General features: G+C 30.4%; 1 long non-coding RNA gene across 1 annotated transcript in view; it reads right to left on the reverse strand.

The window, feature by feature from the left end:
- Positions 1–11,093: 11,093 nt before the first annotated feature.
- LOC139427239 (uncharacterized) overlaps positions 11,094–12,669 on the reverse strand; it is a 32,243-nt gene continuing 30,667 nt past the window's right edge. Inside the window, exon 3 of the long non-coding RNA XR_011638379.2 lies at positions 11,094–11,345. This is a non-coding gene — a long non-coding RNA (uncharacterized LOC139427239). The remainder of the gene's footprint in view (positions 11,346–12,669) is intronic.

The raw sequence follows: 12,669 nt of genomic DNA on the forward strand, positions 1-12,669 counted from the left end.
TCTAAAAATACGAGTATGAGTTCCAATAAATAATTTTTACTAATTGTAGAATTTGGATAAGTGTTATTTTAAGATGATTTAAATCAATCTATTAAAATTATAGAAGAATTATGCATTTGAAACTTTCTTTTATAGCTTAGCAAAAGAAGCAATTACTGCCGAAGGTTTAATATTAAAAATTTCAGGTTGATAAATGATCTCTACTGGTGAAAAAAATTTAATGATATACATTATTTTTCATATAATATATATAATATCTTTATATATATTATATTTTTCATATAGTGAGTTTAAAAATTAATAAACTAGGTGGTCCGTATAACACCTCACATTCGTAAGTGCTGAAAAAAAACAGATATAAGTTGAGCTACATAAGCCTGAAGTGTAAAATGTCGCATCTTTGGTTGATAAATTAATACTTCTAAAAATACAAAAATATATACTTGAGGTTACGAAATAATAACTTAAGGTAGAACATGGAACACATGGCGCTAATAAAAAAATAACCTTCCAAGTGTTGAAAATACGCTTCAGGTTGATTTATAACAACCAGAAGTGTAAAATGGCCCACCTTAGGTTGAAAAATATATACCTCTACAAGCACAAAATTATATACCTGAGGTTGAAAAACAATTACCTGAAGTCGAACAAAATACACCTGAGGTAAATTTATAATAAGCTGAAGTGTAAAATGACACACCATAGGTTCAAAAATATATACCTCTACAAGCATAAAATTAGATACCTGAGGTTGAAAAATAATTACCTGAAGTGGTACAAAATACACCTGAGGTTGATTTATAATAACCTGAAGTGTAAAATGACACACCTTAGTTTGTTGAATAAATACTTCCACAAGTGTAAAAAAATATACTTCTGGCTGATAAGTAATAACCTAAGGTTGAAAATGAAACACTTTAAAGTAGTAAATATCTAACTCTCCACAGATGTAAAATTTAACACCTCAAGTTGAAACATATATACCTCTGGAGGTATATTTAAGGTATATTTGAGGTTGATTTTGAGGTATTCATTTGCACCCTTTTCAACCTTAGCGACGTATTTAAATGACAACCTCCTTTATACCTTTAAAATGTACCTCATTTATACCTCGATTTTTTCATAAGGGAGTGAACTGTGGTTTAAAGGACCAGGCCTTTCGAAATTAAACTTACCTGATCTTCAGAGTGTGCAAATCACTAGTGGCTCAACCGACAAACTTTATATTAATGAGTTGAAGCCAGTTTCCAAAATAACTTTGACTTTAAATAATGACTCTAAATGTTTAGATGATTTTTTAGTTATCAATGACTTTCACAAATTAATCAGAATTCTAGCATTTATTTTTAGGTTTGGCCAAAATTGCGAGTTTCCTGAAAGGGTAAAAGGATTCCTCAAACAGGAACATGAACGCAGAAAAGGAGCTCTTAAAAGTTGTACAGGTGAAGTATTTTTCTTCTGAGATCTCCGCTTTAGAAAAACGATCGGCTCCATCTACTAGTAAGCTAAAATTTCTCAATCCCTTCATAGATCCATCCGATGGGCTAATCAGGGTAGGTGGCAGACTTGCTCATTCTAATTTAAATTTCAATCAGAAATAGTTATTCTTCCGGTTCGAAATAAATTAGTTAAGCTCATATTTCAGTACTATCATAAACGAGATTTCCATGTAGGCCCTCAAGCCCTTCTAAATACTGCACGTTTAAAATATTGGCCCATTGGTGGCAGGAATGCAGCACGCAAAGTCGTTCACGAGTGTGTAGAATGCTTCAGAAACAAGTCAGTTGCTGCAAATCAAATTATGGGAGACCATCCTGCAGAAAGAGTTACACATAGTTCAACATTTTTTAATGCAGGAATTGATTTATGCGGACCGTTCGAAATAAAATATAAGGGTCAGAGAAAGGGTACTTTTCAGAAAATATGTGTTGCTTTATTTATATGCATGGCAACCAAAGCTGCACACTTAGAGTTTGTCTCGGATTTAACGTCCGAAGCTCTAATCGCAACCTTAAAAAGATTTTTTGCCCTTCGTGGCAAAAACTCCATGAATTTTAGCGACAATGCGACTAATTTTACAGGAGCTTCCGCAGAACTTAAACGCTTATACAAGCTAATGTTAAGCAGCGAAGACGTTTCGAATATGCTTTCCTCCGAAAGTATCAGATAGAAACTTTTGCCTCCTAGGGCTCCCAACTTTGGCGGTCTTTGGGAGGCAGGCGTGAAATCTTTTAAATATCATTTTAAGAGAGTGGTAGGCTCCGCAAGAGTAACGCTTGAAGAGTTTTTACCAGTAATCACTCAGATAGAGGGCATCCTCAATTCTCGACCTCTCACTTCCCTACCCACTGATACTGACGAATTTCAAATTTTAACTCTGGGCCATTTCTTTGAAGGAAAACCTATAAATTCGATACCAGAAACTAACTTCATCGACAAAAGAGACTATCTTCTTAATAGATGGCAAAGGGTTCAAAAATTAGTGCAAACTATTTGGAGACATTGGCAAAGCAGTTATTTGAGCCATTTACAACAGCGCTCAAAGTGGCTGCTCAAAAAATAAAATTTATGTCCTGGCATGCTAGTTCTTGTGAAGGACATCCAACTTCCAACTTATCAGTGGTCTTTAGGTCGGGTCATTAGAGTAATTTCAGGTTCAGATGGCAACGTGAGAGTAGCAGATATTCGCACAGCGAAAGGAAATTTTCGAACACCTATTTAAAAAAATTGCATTTTGCTTATTGTAGATAATTTTGAGTTGAATTGAAATGTTAATTTGTATTTGTTTAATTATTACACTGATTGTATTCACTTACTGATTGTATTATTATTTAGTCCGGTTTTAGTTTTATTTCTTTTACTTTCATATGTAAAAATAGTGATGTAACTTTATATAAATTTTTCCTTATTGAAACATATGCATATTTCCAAGCCAGGCGGGATGTTCCTTTTTGTAAATTACGCTCTTGGCGTTGTAGCATCTCCCTTGGCGCACTGCAAATACGCCAACTAAGCAAGCAGTCTATGTTTTTGTACGCCATTACAGTCCTTTCATCTGCACCCGAAAGAGAAAGCGCAACAAACTTATTTTAATTCAAAACGCTACCTCCGCACAATGAGCTTTCATGGATATAATCCATTCTTCACTCTGGATTCCTATGAGTTGACTGATTTAGCATTGTAACCTTTGGTGTAAAATAAACTCCAAAGAAGATACTGTTTCCAAAGAAGATACTAACGCTTTTGAGCACCTGCCTTCTTCATGGACTGCGACCGGACATATTCCATTCTTAAAGCTTTCGGTCTTTTTATTTTTTTTATTTCCAATGAGCTGTACAATTGGTCTTGCCGATGAGCAGACCTAGTGCGTTCTCCAGAGGTGGTATCCACTCTTTCAGTGACCACCACAATGGGTGAGATACCGTTGGTCATGTTAATTTGGACGTCTAGTTTCTGCCACACTAGATGGCAGCACCGAGACTCTATTTGGATGCTAAAGTGCACTAGGAATTTAATTTTTGCCGGAAATGCCAAGAGCCAATAAGGCACTCCAGGGATCTTTTACATGCCGCATAATCATACGACATGGCCGCTGAGGATTTTTTGCATCCCGAAAATCCGGTGTCTGGGCCGGGGATCGAACCCGCACACTTGGGCTCAGAAGGCCGACGACAAACCAACTGTGCCACCAAGCCACAGCTTTCGGTCTAGTTTGCGGGTAATGGAATCTCCCGTTATGACTTTTTTTTCACTATGGGTGGTTGACCGTGTAAAGCTAAACAAAGTTGGCACTAGGGGTTAAAATTCGTCGCAAGATTTACGGGTTAATAGTTCCGATTGATTTTTACGCCTAAGCTTGAAAAAGTGCATTATCTATTGTTACTATGCTCGTAGTGTTTACCGTTTAGTACGTTCTTTCAATTTAACTTTAAACGAAACAAATGAATTCGGAAGACTCAACAAATATTTAAGCTTGGCGGGCCCTAAGCTACTGAAAATGATGGGGGGCTTATAGGTTAAATTCCATTTTCTATACACCTAAAGTAAACTGTCATTGTTAAGCATTATTATTAAGTATTAACATTAATTAATAAAATTTGATAATATTTCTTGATTGTTAAATATATTGATTTTTATGAAACTATAATGTAGAACCTTTCTTTTATTACATCTGTTTTTTGTAGGAGGAAATACATTTTCAGAACATTTATTTCACGTGTGTGAGAACACTGAATAATCACACAAACATGCAAAAATGAATAAAAGAATAACTTTTTTTTATATTTTGTAATACATAAATAGATAACATTTATTAATCTTTTACGCTCATACACAAACAAAGACATACATTTATAAAAACAATTCAAAATTATTTCAATTAAAGATTTATAACACCTTAATAAGAGAATTCGTACTTTTTAAAAGGAGTACAGAAAAAAGAATTTAAAGGAAAATTTTAATGAATTTTAATTAAAGAAAAACTGAAAATAAAGTAATTATGTTGTAACAGTTTACCTTTAAAATAAAACCAAATAATTCTATATATATATATATATATATATATATACAAAAAACACGAAGAAAATTAAGATAAACAATAAGTTTCATTTATTGCGCATAAGCTGCAAATAAACAGACCTCATTAGATAAGTTCAAAATAAAGATAAAAAAAAAAGGGAAATTACAGACATGTGAAAAAAGGGGGGAAACGAAAAATAATAATAAAAAAATAAAAAACAACTGAAAAGAGAAAAAGAAAAAAGGGATAAATTTTTTTAAAAAACCCGGAAAAGCGAGTAGCGAATTCAAAGTACATTTGAATTCGCTACTCGCTTTATAGTTTATGTTTTATTATGTTTTTTACTTTTTATTTTTATTTTTATCTTATTTTATTTTCTGTTTTTACGTGTTACATTTTTACTTATTGTGTTCTATTTTACTTGTTGTATTTTTTGCAAAAATTTTTTTTTGAGTGCTCCTCACACTATTGTATTAATATATTCTGCTTTGGCTGTATTGATACAATATCAGAAAGCACTCTTTTTTGCGCATATAATCGTGTGGGCAGATAAAATGATTATATCTCTCATTTTTCGGATTTTTCAAAAAAATTATCCTTTTTTTTTCAGTTGTTTGTTATTTTTTTATTATTATTTTTCTTTCCCCCCCTTTTTTCATATGTCCGTAATTTTCGGCTGTTTTATCTTCATTTTGAACAATATATATATGCATATGTATATATATGCATATGTATATATATGCATATGTATATATATATATATATATATATATATATATATATATATATATATATATATATGTGTGTGTGTGTGTGTGTGTGTGTGTGTGTGTGTGTGTGTGTGTGTGTGTGTGTGCATAATTAAAAGGTTAGGAGAAGCAGGTATTATAGACATATGAAAAAAAAGGGGGGGAAATAATATTGAAAAAAAATAACAAACAACTAATTAAAAAAAAAGGATGAAATTTAAAAAAAAAAAAAAAACGGAAAATAAAAGATATAATCTTTTCATCAGCCCACTCGATTATATCCGCAAAAAAGAGTGCTTTCTGTTATTGTATCAATATAGCCAAAGCAAAATATATTAATACAATAGTGTGAAGAGCACTCAAAATATTTTTTTACAAAAATTATAACAAATAGAATAGAACACAAGTAAAAATAACACGTAAAAACAAAAAATAAAATAAAATAAGAGAAAAAACAAATAAAACAAAATCTATAAAGCGAGTAGCGAAATCAAATGTATTTACATGAACGGGAAAGTTTTCAAGAATGATTTAAAAATATTTTCGCAACGAGATTGCCAGATTACAAAATATGAAAACAAAAGCACAGATTGAGTTTAACTAGAGGAATTTAAAGTGCCGTTCTTACTGCATTGCTGAAGTGATTTGTTATGCTGTGCATTGATTTGTTAATTACCAAAATTGGGCCCGTAATGGATGTGCGCAAGGTAATATTATACTGGATAATTTAGAAGGTTGACCATAAATAATTTTAGAAAATATATAAATATTTATTTAAGAAAAAATATAAAATAGAAAAGAGAAACAAAAATTGCCTGTTTTGCAAATAATTTTGACCACGAATTTGCCCGAAATGTATTTGCACATGGAAAAATTATATATATTATCAAAGGAAAAAATTTTAGTAGATAATTTTAACACCGATTTGCCCGAAATGGATTTGCACATGGAAAAATTAATGAAGAAATTTTTAGTAAATAATTTTACCCACGGACTTGACCGAAATGGAGTTGCACATAGAAAAATTATACAAATTAACAAAGAAATTATTTAGCAAATAATTTTGGCAACGGATTTACCCGAAATGGATTTGCATATGGGAAAATTATATAAATTAACAAAGAAAATGTTTAGTAAATATATCCACAAAAATATAAGATTAATTCAATGATTTTATATAAAATTTTATTACTTTTGTTGGGTATCCATTGTTTTTTATCAAGTTCTGAAAGAGTTTATCGATTTGTTTTTTGGATTAATAAATATTACTACATATTCTTGACTATTACTACATATATTTGAACCCAATCCAGAAGACAAGGGAACTCCTGGATCAAGTATTGGGAGAAATTTGCCATCGTGGAGGACTTTTTGATGGAACTAGCCCGCATCTGCGTCACGTGGGGAGGAAACCAAACCACGAAAACCTCCCACGGTTAGCCTGACGGCTTGGGGACTCTAGCCCGTGATCCGTCTACTACTTCCTCACTAACTATTTAGACATAAATGCTAAAAAGTGGACCTTAGCAGTGAATGTCAAATCCAATGTTGGAAATAAGGCTATTTTCTTACACTTTACCTCTACACCTATTTTAAATATTAATATTGCAGATAAATTATTTTTAAAAATAATGCAATTAAACTAAGTACATCAAATTCATTTAATTTTCTACTGTATATCAAAATAAATATTTCGGTACTATGAATTTAGAATTAGTAAACAATTAGAAACTAATACCTTACATTTTATTTGCATAAAAAGTGTGTATTTTTTGAAAAAAAGTTTCTTATATATTCATGATTTTGGTACAATTTCTCTTTCTCTCTTTTTCTAATGCATTCGTTAATTAATATCCCCTGTTAATTAATATTCTATCGTTAATTAATATCCCCACGTTTATAATCGAAGCAAATTTTTCAATCTTATGAAATGTACAAATGTTTTTTTATTATTCTTCTAGGCTCTACACCCTGGAGCAGGTGAGGGCCGTTAGATTAGATTGCAAAAAAAAAATAAAATAAAAAATAATAATAACTTTTCGTTAGCTTATATTATTAAATTGATGTTTATATTAAAAATATTTCTTCACTACTTTTCTTTCTTTTCAATTGTTTTAAGTACATTTGTTACATTTTTGAGAAAGAATAAAATTATCTTTATTTATGTAAATTATTGGCTTATATTTTTAAGATTTATTAAAGGGTCTATTAAATGTCAGAGAGAATAAATGTGAAACGGGTTTGAAGTATCAGCTCTGTTCTTGATGGTGTACACTGGCTAGGATGTGAAAGAGCAACAGCTCCGGACATTCAGCCAAAACGAGCATTCAATACATCAATGGAACATACCAAAGCTTTATATCAATTAACAATTGCAATAATAGAATTATACAGAAATATAATTACAATTATAGAATAATTATTTTTATTGTAGAATGAGATGTTTTAAAAGACAAATATTTGTTAATGTTTAATATTTAATCAATGAAAAAACATTACCCATATTGAAATCTAACGAATTGCTCCTGATAAATTTTTTTTATCTTAATCCTCTTGCTGTGCATTGCGCAGTTTCCAAGGGCAATGTAAAAGTAGCAAAGTTTGTGCAAGCCACGATTTCAGCAAGGATGCATTTTTAACGTCTATTTTACTGTGCAACCCGATTTTTTTTCCGTTTGTGGTTTCATTTCGGCTTTTCGGTGACGTTTAATTATTTATTCAAATTTGAGTAAATGAATAACATTAATTATCCACGTTTACGTTTCTGCAAAATATACCGGCGTGTTTTGCAGCATTTTGCGCTCTCTTTTCGAAGTTTTATAGAACGGATGAAACGTTTCGAGAAACCTTCTAGCAGGAATCGTTTATAGAGAGGGATATAACCTACAATTCTGACAATATTTCCGACACTGATATCAGTTCTAATTCTCATTTCAAATATATTGAAGATAGTTATATCGAAACTGATGAGAATTTCTCGTTGAAAATTAAACATACTAAACTTCATTTCTAATAAATGTTATTTAAGTATTTTGCATGTTTTCATTAGCATATCTGTTTTACCTTTGTATTTCATAAAAGGAACCATAACTTTATCGAGATAGGTTTTCGAAATTTTGCTTTTATATGAGCTTTCTTCAACTTCAAATTTCGGACAACCTTTTTTAATGACTAATTCTATACTGAAAAAAACTTTTTTACAGAATATTTCCGTACATTCCAATTTTAAGAAATATACAGATTTGAAATACATAATGAAAAAATGCGCAGTTTTTGAACCTATTTTGGAAAAAAAGAAAGAAACTTTTTTATGTTAACCTACGGAGAATATGTCAGGAATTTCCTTATTTATTCAGCTATTATATTGTAATTAAAATTTTTGAATAATTTTTGTTTCATTTTAATTATTGAATTGTGTTTTGTTGAACTTAGTTACCGAATTTTAAATTTCAAGGTTATAAGGATTTTTAAACTTTAAACTTTGAAAATCTTAAAACTTTGTAAGTTTTAAAAACGCTAACAAATTTTAAGTTTAATAATTAAGTTCAATAAAACATTATTAATTGTTAAAAATGAAAGAAAAATTATTCAAATATCCTAATTAGTTACTACATATATAATGAAACACCGGATATATGATTTTCCGTAGGTTAACATAAAGGAAATTCTTTTTCCGTGTGAATGGAAATTTCGAACCAAAAACAAGTTTTTTTTGCAAAATTTTAGATTTTTCCAGTTTTTTTTCCTCTTTCTCTAAAAAAAATATTTCCTGGAAAAACTTTTTGTCGCAAAACGCGAATTCGTGTTCAGCACCCCAGAAAAACATAAATATACAAAAATAAAATTGCCGTCAATTTTTTCATGTAAAATGTTGCTTAAACTAAATCGTGGATGAAAATGTTTACTGTGTAAAACCCTGTTACATTTTTCATGAATTACTGAATCGTGACTCAGCACTTTAAGAGGTTCATTTCCTCTCAATCTTTTCAAAAGGGAATAGACGGAAGGGAAAATTCTAAATATACTTTTAATACATATTTAGTTATCAGAAATAAAATGATGTTGTATATTTACTCTTCGGCAATATCTTTCGAAACATGCAAAATACTAAATCGTCAATCCCAATGAAAGTGGGAAAATTATAACAGGCTATATTTTAGGGTTTTAATTGATTTATCAGACTAAATTATATCAATACACTACTGCAGTAGGTAATTTTTGAAAGGTAGTTTAGTATTAGGCATTAACCTATTTTTTTTTTCATTTTTAATAAATATCTTTGTTTTTTGCGCAATTTAGGTTAAATTAATTTTTCAGTATCAATCAAATCAATTCTCGTTAATTTAAATAACAATAAAAGTAAATTTTAAAAATAACTTAAACGCAAAGAATGTATAACATTGAATTTTTTAAAATTACTAATAATGTTATTGCTTTACGCTTTGAGACATTCCATTTGAAGCTCTGAAAATTATCGAACGAAAACGATTATTTATAAGTATTGTGATATCAAATAATATTCCTTCATCAAAGGTTTCTAAAGAACAAAAACATACTTAGAAATCAAAATCAAAAATCCATAAAGGTGAGATAAAAAGGCCTCATCACTTTAGTTTTTGCAGCATGCGTTGTGCTAAGGGAAAATATAATTTTCCGAATTAATTCTTCGTTATGAATTATCAATTAATTTTAATCTGTGATTATCTTTCTGACAATTTATTACAATCTGATTCGGACAATTCTATTACAATCTATTCTATTATATAATCTAATGACTGATCTGTCGAATTAAATATATTTTTAATGAAATATCTTGAAAGAAATTGTAAGTAATTAATATAACCCTGGTGTTGCTTCTACCTTCTATTATGTATTACTGGCTTAGCTATGCATTCACAAAACTCATCCATTTTGGAAAAATTTGTATAAAATTAGAAAACTTAAAAATATCAATAATAATAATTTAAAAAAAAGAAATTAAGGAAGTTAATTTATGATTTATTGTAGTTGGTAGTTTCCTATACCACCTTTAAAAATTCATGTCTGCACGCTTAACTTTAAACTTACACAAAAGTAAAGTCACAATTGAAGAATTTAGTGGATGCACGGGCTAAGTGAAATTTTTAAGAAAATAGAAACTTCTCGGAGAACGTTCTTATTTTAGTCTTATTTAAACATATAACATTCATCTATATTTCTAAATCTATTAATTCCGAAGATACTCAATAGAAGAACCAGCTAAGTTACATTATTTGCGCATTTTTTGGATGGAAGAACCGGCTAAGTGACAAATAGTCTTTAGGTTAAGTGACCCTAGAAAATCACTTGTTTGGCATCGAATCCTAAGGTGCGGGTAGAAAAAAATTGGTGAAGAAGAAAAACGAGAAACAGCAGCCTCCATACATAAAGGAAAAATTTGTGAAAAAGACAAGAAAAAATAACCCTTAAATAGATTCAATATGAAACTTGTTTTGTTTCTAGTTCACATTAGCTACAGACGCACTGCCCTTGTAACAAATTACAAAAGTTTTCTCAGAAAAGTCGCGTTAAAATTATTTTAGATTTATGCCATTTTTTTCAGTTTATTATTATTGTTACTAGCTGAATATTCGTTCTTCTTGTAGGTTGAAATAAAACTAAATAATCTATAAATCGGTAATGATCTACATAATGAAATTACCGGGGAGGTTCAAATTATACTTTGGTAGAGACATATCAGAGCTCCATTGGCATAGGGCTAACTGCGAGAGGATTTCGAGGTTCATACCACCATTTTGAGCAAATGCTGATTAGTTTCGCTTAAAAGAATTCTTCCTGAAGGTGAATGTGATCTTGTTCTTTAAATAGGTGTCTATTGTCTTCTAGATTTAAGGCTAAGGAGTTGAAAATGGAATGAGTTGCATATCCACTGATAAGTTTCGCTTAAAAGAATTCTTCCTGAAGGTGAAGATGATCTTATTCTTTAAATAGTTGTTTTTTGTCTTCTAGATTCAAGGCTAAGAAGTTGAAAATGAAATGAGTTGCATATCCACTGAGTAAATTGGTGTTCAAACGGTGGAAATTCCTGACGTGGTAACCTAAATTATAAAGAAAAATGTGAGTCGTATAACTGATCATGATAGCGTAGTTTACAGCAATAGAAAAAATACCCAAAACTGTTTTATAAACATTTTTATAAATTAAAATGTACCCTTCTTGCATGAGATTGCAAATTTTTAATAAAAAATTTAATATAGTATATGTGTTTCAACTTCTGTACCTAGATATTTTTTGTATTAAAGCTAATAACATTTTTATTTAATTTTAGATCTACTTTAGATGTAACAAGATTAAATTAGATTTTGACCACGATTAGCGTTCTTTAAAATAATACTTTTTTAAAATCAAACATTACCGAATTTTTGCCAATTAAAGTGATACATTCCGGTAAAACAAAAACTCCGCGAAAGTTAAGTTCATTGTTGCTTCTGAATCGTTTTTGATTGGTTTTCGGACTAACAAGGCTAGATAAAATTTGATGCCAGTCAATTCCAAACTAAGGTTGCTAAAATTGTATATCATGAATATAAGCCTAAATAAATGTATATTTATTCTATCTTTTCAAACAAAATTATATTCGATGAAATAGATTAAAAATGGTCAGTGAAGGCAAGCAAATTCTATGCACAAAAATCATTCAAATCTTTCTTTATAAAAGAGTAAGAATCAAATATATAGACTTCCAAAAAGTTTGTGAGTTATGTCTTCATAAACATGCTAAAGACATAGAGATTGAGCGAAAGAGCAAAAAGATGGAATGTATAAAGTTTAACGCTCATTTACTCAAATTCACTAAAATGCCACTTAGCCAGTTTTTCCACTGAGCTCTTCAATTGTAAGAGGTGATATAACTTACAAAAACAAACAACTTCCGTTATAAAATATATGATCTGAAAGCAAAGGGCGAGCCTTGAATGCTGATAATAAAGAATACAATATAGACGAATAATGAAAATAAAAAAAAATCTTTCTTATTGAAAACTTTACAATAAATGCCCATCCATCAGCTGCAATAATTTCTTCATATCTGTGTCAAAATATCTCATAAGCGTTGCAAAGTTCCTTGTTTTTTCCCAATGACTGCAACTGCAAAGGTAATTTTATTTTGCAGCAGAACTATTTGGAAATTGTTCTAAAATGTTTACCGAGCAGTGGTGATTCAGGGGATAGATCGTTCGCCTTCCAGTGAGGTGAACCGGGTTTGAATCCCAACTTTGACTGGTCGATACGTCTTCCGCTTCCGGCTTGCACCGACCACAGGGCTGACGTAAAATATTCTCAGTGGTAGACGGATCATGGGTTAGAGTCCCCTTGCCGTCAGGCTAACCATGGGATGTTTTCATGGTTTTCCTCTCCATGTAA

The sequence above is a fragment of the Parasteatoda tepidariorum genome, chromosome 12, assembly GCF_982258835.1.
Source record: "Parasteatoda tepidariorum strain Cologne lab strain chromosome 12, Ptep-v5.0, whole genome shotgun sequence".
In the NCBI taxonomy this organism is placed as follows: Eukaryota; Metazoa; Arthropoda; class Arachnida; order Araneae; family Theridiidae; genus Parasteatoda; species Parasteatoda tepidariorum.